Source organism: Python bivittatus, unplaced genomic scaffold, assembly GCF_059951505.1.
Source record: "Python bivittatus isolate LINGU-HERP-01145 unplaced genomic scaffold, Pbiv_v1 ctg000080_np1212, whole genome shotgun sequence".
Lineage (NCBI taxonomy): Eukaryota > Metazoa > Chordata > Lepidosauria > Squamata > Pythonidae > Python > Python bivittatus.
Genome location: NW_028277035.1, coordinates 51202099 through 51215568, shown reverse-complemented (window position 1 = coordinate 51215568; position 13470 = coordinate 51202099).

The following is a 13470-nucleotide window of genomic DNA, read 5'->3' as shown; positions in this document are numbered from 1 at the left end:
ATGTCAAGAACGCTCTCAGTGAAGAGTAGCTGTACTATGGTAGAAGTGGCACTCCTGTGATCAGCTACCCCCCCCCCCAAACCCATCAGCTGCAGGAGAAAAATGGGGGGGGGGTGGCCAAAGCAGATACAAATAGTTCCTTTGTTGCCCATTCTCTGACCCCACAGAGGAATCACTCTGTAGGACTTGAGAACTGATAGCAGAATACCTGTGGGTCTCCTGCTGCTAGTACTGTAACTGCCACAGAAGAGACATTCCTTACCCCACCTGTCTCCTCCTCACACTTCTACTGCGGACAGAAGCCCTATCCTTCTTTCTTGCCAAGAAAGAATAGGAGTTGGAAGTGCAGTTAGCACTTCTTTAATCCAACATAGTTTTCTGTTGATTCCTGCACTGGATAAAACACTTCAGTTGGAGCATGCTAGCCCAACATCTAGTACCCTGGGATTAATTTGTCATTTAATAGAGGTAAAAATTTTTCCTTGTCAGACATGATCTTTTAAGAGTGATTACCTAGAGTTCATTCTGCTTAGTAAATAAGAGAGATTACCTAGAGTTCATTCTGCTTAGTAAATAAGAGAGATTACCTAGAGTTCATTCTGCTTAGCTAAACTTCCACTTTCCTTGAGTGCTTTGTTTTTTAGTTTACATACCTTAGTTTTGTATGACTCTTCTTCCCGCTGGAAGTTATATAAAACAACAGCTGCACATAGGAGCTGCTTGATGGCTTGGTGAAAAAGCCCAGTGTAGGTCACGGCACAATCTTCAAGATACAGATTTCAGCACTCAAATAGAGATTTTTTTTTTCATGATCATATACACAAGATGGGACTATGATCAGTGTATGAGAGGGGATCCTTTTGCAAGTTTGTAGTTCCTTCCCCTCAAATTATGCATGGGTCCTGGACATAGCATACACTAAATAGCAAGCAGTGATATTATCCAACTATTCCATATTTAGCTAACTTTATTTGCTATAGTTAAAGCACAGTGGCAATTCAGAGTTGACAATCGAAAGGTATCAACAAGGTAAACATCTAAAACTTGAGTTCAACATTCCGAATTGTTCATTAAACATTGTCAGTCAAAAATGTGGAAATTGAGTTTCTAGATTTCAAACACTGACAATATTTAATTCAGGTCTGCTTTTCAGAAACTGTTTTATATTAACAGGAGAAGTTTATCTCAACTTCCCCAACTGATGCTTTCCATATGTATTGGACCAGGCAAGACTACATGCCTTTAGCTCTTCAGCAACAAAAGACAGCTTAAAAGCATCATGAATTCTTGTCCCAAAGTGGTTACAGGTGCCAAAGAGAAGGTTTCAAGTTTCAAGTGGTGCAACTCTAAAATCCAAACCTGGGACTTTTGCTTCATTTGGACCAGTTTCTTTAAAGCATCTTCTTTTTCATTACTTGATAAAGTAATACATACTTACTGTGATCATACAGAAGATTAAATCCACCAGTAACCAGTAATAATCACACTGGTTCTTTTTTTTTAATGTAATTTTTATTAAAAGAAGATTTTACATATGCTTAAAGAACTACAGAAACATAAAAAGAAAAAATAGAAAAAAGAAGGAGATGTAAAGGTATAAAAGAGAAAATGAAAGCAAGAGAAAGTGGGGAAAAAAGATATCTAAAGAAGCGTCTTCTGATCTTCGCAGCAGTTACGAACGTAGCAATTACAATCTTCACCCTCCCAAATTACATATCATGGTTCCCTTCTTCCCATAAACAAACCTTTTTAGTCAATAAATCCCAAAATTCCAAATTAATGTTTATCCATTTTCAACAAAAAAGTCCAAAAGGGTTTCCAGTCAATCAAACTGGTTCATAAAAAACTCAACATGTAAAATAATACGGGATAAAGCTTTTAGTTCAACAGACTCTACAACTTTATACCAGTGATGTTTATCCTGTTGAAAATAATAGGTCTAGCATTCCTTGAGATGAATTAGTTAATTTTTTATCTGGTTCAGAACTAAAGAGTCATAGCTATCCAGCTATTAAAATTGTTTTGATATTGCTCTTCTGCACAATTTTGCTTTCAGTAGCTATTCCCAGGAGTCAATGCTGACTTGAAGGCACACGTACACGCACACATATGCGCACAGAACTGTGTATGGTTGCTGGTAAATTGGCATTTTGCAAGATATATTTGATTTTATCATCAAATCAGAGACTTTCTAGGGGCACTCTCTTTTTAAATAATGATAGAAAACATAATGTACTGTAGAAATACCATGCTTTGATTTAAAGAGAATCTTTTGAAACCTTAAACAGAACAAATTGTGCATGATCTTTCATTAAAGTACTAATAAACAATTTCTTGGTGGTTATAGGATAAACAAATATTTCGAAGACAATATTCCTTTGGCACCAAAACCAAAAACCAAAAACAATGAGCAACAATTAAAGCAATTTATTGATGAAATATAATAAGTTTGCCAGCAAGACATAATTAGTTGTTTTTTAAAGAAATCCAATAAATCAGTGTCCCAATGGCCTATATCCTGAAATATAGTGAACTCAATAAAGTAGCACAACTCCTCTAACAAATGAAAACTGAAAATAATCTCCAAAAATGTTCAGAAAAATGCACCTCCATTTTTAAAATTATAGCTGCAAAATTTTCCCAGCTGGCACTGAGCTAAAATTTTGCAGATTTTAGCTTCTCCACAAAATATCCTTTCATCACTTTAAATCAGTTCACTGCAGAGTGTCAGGTGAAAAGAGAAAATAGCTGAATCAGGTCAATGCTCCTTTCCCCCACATCAACTACTGGGGGTTGATGCAAAATGGGTATGAATTTAAATATGCAAAATAGTACCCTTATTGATGAGCATATACCACTAGATGAATTGTTTTTCAAGTATAAATATCACCTGCCCGTTTGCTATTTTAATTTCAACTAAATATTATATTAATTTCAACAAAAAAGCTAGACAGAGACATGTTACAAGTTAGGTCACACATCTAACTAGAGTTCGATCAAGGAAAATGCATTGCCTTATGGTTCTGGCAAGTAATGCAATTATGACAGCAAGATGGCCATACGGAGATTATCAACTCTAAGAGTGAGGCTATGAGAAATCATCACTTTCTATCATAAAACTTCTTCTTAGAAATGGACTGTGAACAACTGACTAAACGAGATGGGAACTGGAACCCAGCAGCTATAGCAATGGCTGATATCAAAGCAGGAAAGAAAGAGAGAGAGAGAGAGAGAGAGAGAGAGAAGGAAAAAGAAAGAAAGAGAAAGAAAGAAAGAAAGAAAGAAAGAAAGAAAGAAAGAAAGAAAGAAAGAAAGAAAGAAAGAAGGAAAGAGAAAGATTAAAATGCAAATTTGGCATGCAAGGTAGGATTCATGCTCAAAAGGCCACAAGGCAAATGAGGTCATAATGTCAAGGAACTGACTTTCAGGACTGAAAGTCAAACTGAAAAGTAGTTTAGTTAACTACAAGTCCAAAGTCAAGGTTGAATAGTTCTGGAACATGCATGCTTCGGTGGTATTGTGCACAAATTGCATAAATAACCCAGGGTTTTGCTCATAGGTGTGGAAGCAGCAGAGGTACAGTACTTCTTTAAAATCTGATGGACTTGCTCTGTTTGTTCATTGGCTCACAGGTAATGCGCTATGGACAACACACCTATATTCCTAAAAACTCTTCCAGAAGCAACATGTGAACTCTGATCTATTAACTCAGAAGACTTTTTGGGAAATGCATAAAGGCAAGATGGTGGAAGTCACATTGTGATCCAAGCCCAGCCACTTTTGTGCATGTGTGTGACACTGACACATGTGCAAATGAGGTTGAGATTGCATCGCAAGCCCGTTTCCACCATCTTGCTTTTTTTGACGCCGCACCACCAGATTCCATTGCAAGAACTCCCCTTTTTAATTCTGAAATGTTTCTCTCTCCCTGTCCTTCACCCAAAAGGTCAACAGGGAAATTTGGCCTGAGCTACATAAAGCAATGGGATTTTGGAATTAGGCCAAAGGCTACAGGTTGCTCAGCCTATTTTTTGAGGTTTAGTTTTCTTGAGAAAGCTGTTCTCAACTTTTCTGCCTTCAAGAAACTTGCAGGCAAAAGTTCATATTTCTCTGTATTACTCAGAGAAGTGCAAAATAACTTCACATGAAACCTAGCTTTCTTTGAAACAATAAAGAGAAAGAGCTGAATACCTCAGAAGAGTCACCCTCTGTCCTGCAGACTTTTTATTCATCAGAAACCTAGTAGGACAGCTTCCCGATGTGTAATGAACCTTGAGCTTGTTTGGAGATTCTACCAAAGGAGTGCCACTCTCATGTACCCTTGACTGAAGGATGATACAGTCCTCTTCCACTAAGTGTGCAGCTTCAGGAGGGATGTAGCTGGAGCTGTGAGGGGATCCCCACCTAGTCATCTCTGGCAATCAATGGTGTGACAGATATCCCAGCCAGATCACCCTCATGTCTACAGTATGCAGTGGTACCTAGCATTTTCAGTTCCAGAGTGGGTAAATTCAATCCAGCTGCTCCTGCTCCCTGCCCCCAGGTTGTTCTTTTATCTCCTCTTAAGCTTCCTATTTTGATAGTGGTTGAGAAGTACTTTCAAGGTGATGTAACTTAACATATGTCTTCCTAGGTGGGCTACACTTGGGTTTGCCTGCTTGCTGTCTTTATCAGCAGATGCCAGCAGTCTGAAGGCATATACTTATCATCAGTGATGTTAAGACCTTCAGGCAGTTTATCTGGGTTACAGTATGCACCAAATTGATTGACCCAGATTACATTTCAAGTTTCTATTCTGGTTTCAATTCAGATCATAAAAACCTTTCACCTTTTACTAAAGTTTCTATTCTTGCAGCAGTATTTTCAGGCATCCACTTGAGGAAGATACTCTTAAGCATCAGTGTTTTTGTGCATGGAGAAGAATTGGGTTCAACTATTTTATTGTTCCCTAGTATTCAAGGGTCAATACAACCTCCCAAAGTACAGACAACTTGAAAAATAATTCATAATGAGACAGACTGGAAACTGTTAACAGATGGAGCTTCTTCTGGACAGCTAGAAAGAGTGGTGTTTTTCTCTTATCCAGACAATCTGCAGTTACATGAGACTAGAAGGAGAATGGTTTTCACAATGTACAGTTGCCTTTTACAAAAGAGCCCCTTGACTTTCTAAGGACAACCAGGTCTGTATTCTGAAGACAGTCCATGATAGGACAGTATTATCATCCATGGTTTTAGTCCTCAGGTCCAAACAAACAGATCCCATCCCACCTTCTGGAAGCTTGGGCTCGGCAACAGCAGCAAGCTGATTACTGGAACTGCCACTCTTTGCTCGGCATCATGAGGCCTTATCATTGAAACCATATGGTCTTGGAATTTCCATATGGCCTTCCTGCCAATTTGCTTGAATACCCCATAGTTTGGCCTCTCTCCCCCTCCTTCTCTCTCTCTCTTGACGGAGGCAGTGCCAAAAATAGCAAACCAGGAATCTGTTTGTGTTATTTCTGAGTTTGGAACTTGGAGACCCAATGATGGAGGAGGAGGAGGAGGAGGAGGAGGAGGAGGAGGAGGAGGAGGAGGAGGAGGAGGAGGAAGCCAACACTGATGGGTAGCACTAGTGATGCAGGCTCACAGTTTATCTTTTTAAGCAGCCTAACACTACTCTCAACTGAAAAGCAAAGTGATTTAAAAAGAAGTAGCAGAAATTTGCAAGGTGATTAATATTAAATAATATCAATAACTGTCATGTATTGGTGTAATCTGGTAAATGCATAGTTTGCTCCTGAATATTGAACTTTGTACATTATGTTGCTTTACTTCAGCAGAAACCCTTGATGTTGCTTTATAGGCCAAATCAGCCATCAGACCCCCTGATAAAAGAAAACCAAAAAATTGTCAAACTATGAGATTAGAAAACTCATGTAATTTCTATAAAGATGCCAACATCTCTTATCTTATAAGATTCTATAGTCACAACTTTATGTTTATGCTCTTGTATGCCTTTGTGAATATGAGCATTGGTGCTTCAGAAGCCAATTTCAGTGGTGTAATTCCCCTAGCCCAAATTGTGCATATGAATGTATTGATAAAAAAAAGAAGAAGAAGCCTAAAAATAGACAGGTAAGTCTCCAGTGTGTTTGACACCTCTGTTTTACTTATTCATTCCTGCCTTTTCACCCTTGCCTATTAAAATTTCAAAAGTGTAGTTCCTGGCTGCAAAAAAATGGCCACTTCAGTTGTAAGACACTATGAATGGCTTTGGATGAGTTGCTGCTAGCAGGGAATCAATGACAAACCTTTGAGGACTTCCAGATTTCCTAGCCTGGGTTGAAATCACAGCTGTAAGAGATCAAAGACTGCTGCACAGATCATAGAGATAGACCCAGTAACAATAGCTGTAATTACAATTTCCATTGCAGTGCCTAGGATCCAAATGAACATAACATGATGAAACATTTATCATTTGAGCTTAAAATATTTACATTTTATGTTCAGTTGATTTTTTAAAAAAATACTAATGTCAGAAGCAAAGCCATTCTATGCTTTGTTTTTTCACTCTTATGAATGTCTGGCAGAGAGCAAAACAATTCTTCTTCTTCTTCTTCTTCTTCTTCTTCTTCTTCTTCTTCTTCTTCTTCTTCTTCTTCTTCTTCTTCTTCTTCTTCTTCTTCTTCTTCTTCTTCTTCTTCTTCCCTTCCCCCTCCCCCTCCCTCCTCCTCCATATATTGGATTGGAATAGCACACAAGCCAGCAGTACTTTGTTGAAACCCAAAGCGTGCCATGTGATGTGTTCCCTTGCTTTGCTAAATTAAGTCACTCAGTTTCTTTTTAATTTTAAAGCAAAACTGTGAAGCCTTGAAAACATGCCATGAACAGTAGAAAAAAAAAATCTGCTGAATCCTAAACTAGGATGCTCAGATGTATAGATGTAAAAATACATCAAGTGTGAAACATCGTTTCTGACAAAGGATTGAACTGGAAAACTCATTCACTACAACTGAATATTGCATTTTTTGCAAAGTAGCAAAAAGATATGGGGTTAGAAATATGACAATAGAGTAGAAAGACGTACAAAATCTATGCCATTCAGTTTTCATGGGGACATTTCTTCTACTTGGTAAAATGCTTAAAGGCTTGATGTTCTTTAAATGGCAGCATGCTCTGAGCTTAGTTTACAAGTCTGATCATTTTATTGGTACGTTGCCACATCTCCCTTCTCCAGCACAGAGCTCATGTACCAACACTGGTTTTTTCCATAGGAAATACATTACACCAGCATGGGAGGATGATGATTTATAATGTGTGAATTTGGGTTCCACATTGGCTATCTCTCAGCAGTCCTAACAACAACCAGGTAAGATAGGCCAGTTTTATTTTCACCGTGTTATTGGTAGTGGAATAGCTAAGATGCAGAAAATAGTGGATTCCTAGTGACTTTATAGCTACCACGTTGCATGAACAGCCCAATCTGTACAGGAGGCAAGAAAATACATTCAAATCCTCACCTTGAATATCCCCACATGCCCAGTCTATCCACAGTCAGCAGGAGATTTGCGAGCATTTTGTCTGAAGGTGCTTGCAAACATATCCAAAGTCAGAAGACCTGCCTTACTAAGATTCATACTAAGTTCCAATAAGGCCTCAGGAAACCAGGGGAATATAAAATCCATAACTAAGTAAATCTAAAAAACTGTAAATAAATACTCACAGGGAAGCTGCAAGTCCTTGCCCTTTCATGTTTAAGGTCTTTGGAGGAATCCAGCATGTGTAGATTTGAGGAACAGGACAGACCCTTTCACCTTTATGAACATTTTGAATACTTGCTTTAGCAGCCTGCAGGACAGAACAATGGAGCCAGAATGTCTCATTCTCTCTTTAGATGCTGCAGGTTTCGTGGGATTTGGGAGTATTTCTTGGATTGGTGGAGCGTAAGGAAGATGACTTTGACAGAAATATGCAAGTACTGTTACCTAAGCAAAGGGGGCTGAAACACTTTTAAGCCTTGGGAAACAAGACAATATTTGGAAGCAGCTCAGGCAGATGCCTCCTCGATTGACTGGGGTAGTTGAAGATGTGTGGACTTCAACTCCCAGAATTCCCCATGCTGGTGGCAGGGGGTGTGGAGAGAGGTACAGCACTGGTGGACTTGGAAGATTCTGTTATTATAAGCAATCTTAATAAAAGTAGTTCTAGTTTTCCTGTGGAGTTGATTTCCTGCTCTGACCTATCTAGTGGAGCTGACAGGATTAGACAATCTTGCTTTTAATTCAGCCCAATATTAAACTCATATTTATTGTAATATGAAATGTATATTTCAAACATGTATATTTTTGGAGGGCTAATTTGGTCCACTTCCTTTCCATGAGAAGAAACATATTATTATTATTGGTTGCACAGTCAGCCAGTTGTTGTTATTATTATGATTATGATGATTTAGATTTATTAAAGCTGCCCCACTCCAAAAACACTCTGGGTGATTTACAACATCTAAAATACAATTAAAAATAAAACAAGAGCATATAAAGGATAGCAGCCTGGAAAGAAACAACCACAGCAATAAAAACATGACAGGGGCTCCTCTACCCCACTACCCCAAGGCCTGGGAACAGAGCCAGGTCTTAAGAGCCTTCCGGAACCCTAGGAGAGCAGGCGCCGTACGTATCTCTGGGTGGATGCTACTCCGGAGGGCAGGGGCCGCAACAGGGAAGGCACACTTCCCCAGTCCCACAAGGTGGCAGTCTTTAATTGAGCGGGTTCTGCTCAAACATTTCAGGCAGGCAGATTGGATCCTGTAGGTAACCAGGCCCTATGCCATGAAGGCCTTTATAGGTAATAACCAGCACCTTGACTTGCACCTGGAAGCTGACTAGCAGCCAGTGCAGCTCACATAACAGCAGCGACACATAGCATAACAAGAAGTGCCCTTTACTACTTGCATCACTGCATTTTGGACCAGCTGTAGTTTCCGGATAATCTTCAAGGACACCCCCATGTAAAGCACACGGTAATGGTCCAGCCGTGAGGTGACTAGGGTATGAGTAACTGTCTGAAGGGTGTCCTTCAGAGGAATGGGAACATCTAGCATACCAGATGAACCCTGTGCAAAGGCCCTTCTGGCCACAGCTGCCACCTGCTCATCAAGCTGTAGCTGAGAGTCCAAGAGGATCCCCCATTAGTCTCAAGTGGGGAAGTGCAACCCCATCGAAGACCAACAGTGAAAATGTCCTGATCCTGGGGATCCAAACAGCCACAGCCACTCAGTCTTGTCAGGATTGAGGTGAAGTCTGTCCCTCCCCATTCAAACCTAAACAGCTTCCAGATACTGGATTAGTACAGCAGCTCCTGTGTACTAGAGATGTACAGTTGGGTATCACCTGCATGCTGATGATACCAAACCCTGAACTGACAGTTGCATGCAGATGTTAAACAGAAGGAGGGAGAGTGTCAATCCCTGAATCACCCCACACATGAGGGGCCTCTTCCCTCCTATCAACACTGACTGGAAGCACCACTGAGGAAGGAGGTGTCCCATTGCAACACAGTGCCCCACTCCTAACCTCCACAGTCAATCCAGAATAATACTATGGTTGATGGCATCAAAAGTCACTGAGAGATCAAGTAGCACAAGAATGTACAATTTACTATATTGCATTGAATGCCTGTCCCTTGCTGGTTGATGTCCATGATGATAGAGGGCAAGGCAATTAATGCTAGGAGGTATTGGGTTAATTGGCATCAGAGATTGGCCTGAACATTGTAGCCCAACGGGCCTCCTGGCAAATCTCCATCAGAAACCAATTTTGTACAAGGCAAATTGAGGCAAACAAAGGCCGGAAGTTCAGCTTTAAAACAAAAACAAAATAAATATATTTTTAAAATCCAACAGCAAAAGTCAAAGCTTAATATCATTTTTTCCAAAATTAAGTGTGGACATAGGATTCCTACTGCCATTCTCACTGTTAAATATCACCTCTTCAGAAGGCCCCAAACTGCCATTTGAAAAGTAAATTTCAGCCCATTTTCAGGCCATTGCAAATCACTCCCAGCCTTACTCTTAAAACTTTTCAAAGCATCCCCAAATTGATCCCCAAAATGGCAGTTGGTAGATTATACCATTTTATTCTTTCTTCCTGTGAGTACGAAGCACATTGCAAAAATGGACAGGAATGTCAATGATTAGACCAGGAAAAGATGAGTGTATAAAGGTTGCCATGGTGATCTCTGTGTAAAACATTCATAGCATGACCCAAATTACTTTTCCTGCTTAGACCAGGCAGCCTGTATCTAAAACTATAATTCTGTGTCAGCTTCTTTGAGAGCTACCTGCCATGCTGAATAATTCTATTCTTCTTTTCCAATTAATTCAATTGCAGGGGGATACAAGAAGCAAGCCAACATTAAGGGAGATGGAGGAAACAGATGGTCACCTGATAACTTACTTCCACCAAAGGGAAGAAAATCAGTGGGATTGGAATGTTAAGAGTGGGGATTTAAACCAGATGTGACCAGCTGTAAGGAATATCCAGGAAATCTTGCCAGCAGGAAGGTGGGCTGCGCTCATATTAAAGTTAACGTGCCTTTATGAAAGCAGGTTTGGGCTACAGATGTTTTTCCCTCTTCCCCAGATAGTGTGGTGTAAACTGTTGTGATGCCAATTCTAGGCTTTCCCTTCACTATTTTTTATGCCATTGTTCTGTCAGTCAGAAAAATAAATGCAATCATAAACTGGACTTAGACCAGAACTGTGAAGTTCACCATTCTCTGGCAGCAAAGAGTTAAATAGAATGTTCTGTTTCTCAATATTCTTTCCCAGCCAAGAACTGGTAGTCACATGCTTAAGCCCAAGTCCATGTTAAGATACACAGTGTGAAATTGAAATGGAAATGACATGTTTGGGATGAGATTTTTATTTGTTAAATGCCAAAAGAATTTCATGGAAAAGCTCCAAGCCAACACTAAGCTTTTGGCAATTGTTCCAAGGATGCAGAGTAGAAATTGAAGGAGTCCCAGGCAGTGTAGATTACTTACATGCTGGCAGTTACCATGCCAAGACAATTTAGAAAGTATGCAGACAGAAGTGTAAGATTTGAAATCTGATCTTCTACCATGAATAATCCACTGATATTAAAAGCAACATTTTGGTTTTGCCTTCAGTATGAAAATAAGGTCTAAAAACCAAGAAGTCATGAAATAAATACTACTATTCCATGAAAACAGAAGTGGGTCAGCAAGAAGAAGGAGGAAGAGATATCTTGTGTCCGTTTCTCCTTCTGGTTCATCTTCCAACCCACAGATTCTTGACTGCTTCAGTTGTTATCTATCAGGTAATACTATTATTCAGTGCCAGGCCTGTGGCATGGAAGATCACAGTTGTTCAGGATCTAAAGTGCTATGAAATTTCATTGAACTAAGATGGAAGGATGAGTTTGACTTAACCATGCCTGGTATGCTTAGTTTCAAATACAGTAGCAGACAAGTTTGGATGAGAAAAAAGAGAAGTTTCAGCAGAGTATCCAGAACAAACCACAATGATGCAAAATAACAAAATGTGTCATGAGTCGAGCTCCATCTTCCTATAGCTGTGTCCTGAAACTGGATGCAAGTACCTACTCTAAGATATGCAGTTTGTCTCGCAATGTTGCAATGCATTGTCATTTGCCCCCCCCCCCCCATGGATATATGCCTATAAGTTTTAGTGAACTATTCTGAATCTATCTCCCTCTGTTTAGTAGTATCCAAGTTTCAGATGTGTAAACTGATGATATGGCAGTGAAAGACAGGTTTGCTATCAAACTATCTCTTTTCCTGTATTACTGAAGATGTCTCAAAATCGACTGTTTTGCAGAATTTAAGAATTCACGCAACTAGTGATGAAAATGATCTTTTAGTTGTATTTAAAAGAATTCTGCTGTCACAAACAGATCATTACCTAGCAGGGTTTCTATGTGGAGTCCTTGGGGTTCCCTGAGCTTGGTTGTTTTCTTGCAAATGTGTTAGCACTGAAGATGTTACCTAGCCAGGTAATGAAACGTTTGCAAGAAAACAACCAAGCTCAGAGAACCCCAAGGACTCCACAGTTCAACCCTGAGCTACATATATTCTCTTCTAAGGGTTTCTATATGCCTCCAAGAGATGGAAACCCATTGAATTGGGTTACCATTTGAGCATTCCGAAGCATTCCTGGATGCTCTCTGTAACTTTCCAACCTCAAACATGGGTAATCCTCTGCAAAGGATTGTCCAATGAAATGACATTAATTCTAAATGTTCCCTGCTGACCCCCAGACTTCTTGGTTTTCTGAGGATCCTGTGGCAATGAAGCAACTCAACAGATGTGATGGTAGAGGAACCGTCTGACTGAATCTGAGAACCTTGGGTCAGAATCCATTTTAAGGCCAGCCTATGGCAGAGCAGTGAAAAATGTTGTGCACACATCAAAGATGATTTGGAAGAAATGCTGTGGACCTTGTGTGAGAACATCTCTCTGCTATTTATTAAAGCAGCCCATTTTTTTTCCGGGCTTCCATGTTTGTCTGAAAAAAGTGTGGCTTCTTCAAGGAGTGTACTCATTAAAGTGTGGTTCTCTGAGCTTGGTTGTTTTCTTGCAAACGTTTCATTACCTGGCTAGGTAACATCTTCAGTGCTAACACATTTGCAAGAAAACAACCAAGCTCAGGGAACCCCAAGGACTCCACTTCTTCAAGGAGTGTACTCATTAAAGTTAATGCAGCTCTCAAAACAGTGGCACCTTTGTTTTCAGGCTCAGCAAATTTGTATAGTTTAAGCTATTATACTCTATTCCCTAGAGCAGTCAGGAGAAGCCTTAAAAAAAATCCCACTGTGATCTGCTTGCAAGATGCCTTACTTGTCCACTCTGATTATGTAATGACACTTATCCTACTTTGAGAAATGGTAGTTTGCATTATCTGCCACATACTTTCATTATGGCCAATTAAAGTTGCCAGAACAGAGCTGGCTGATTGAAGGAATAATAAAGGGCCTGTTGTTGTCTCTTGAAAATAAGTAGCAGGAAGATCCTTATTATGTATGTAGCAGGAAAATCATTATTAGCTTCCAGCATCCTAGAGGATTTCAAATTCTTTGCCTTCCTGATTGTTTCTGTGGACAATTCCAGGTGATGGTTTTGATGTACAGAACCCTAGAAGCTATCTGACGAGAGTTTCTTTCTCCATCAGTCTGGCTAATCACTGAAAGGCCTCTTATGTGCCCCACAGTTTAGAGCAGTCCCTCTCCACCTTTCCACTCTGGAGGAATAATTTTCCTTGAAATACTTTTCAGGTCTCAGGCAACCCCTGCATAAAAATGGCAAAAAAGTATGAAAACGTCACACTACAGTTCACTTCTAAACCACACGATCCATGTTTTGCAACATTTACAACAGCAAAGTGGCAGGCTAGCAGCTGAGTGACAGTGCAAAAAAAATTCTTAGCACTGTGAGTGCTAGCATTGTG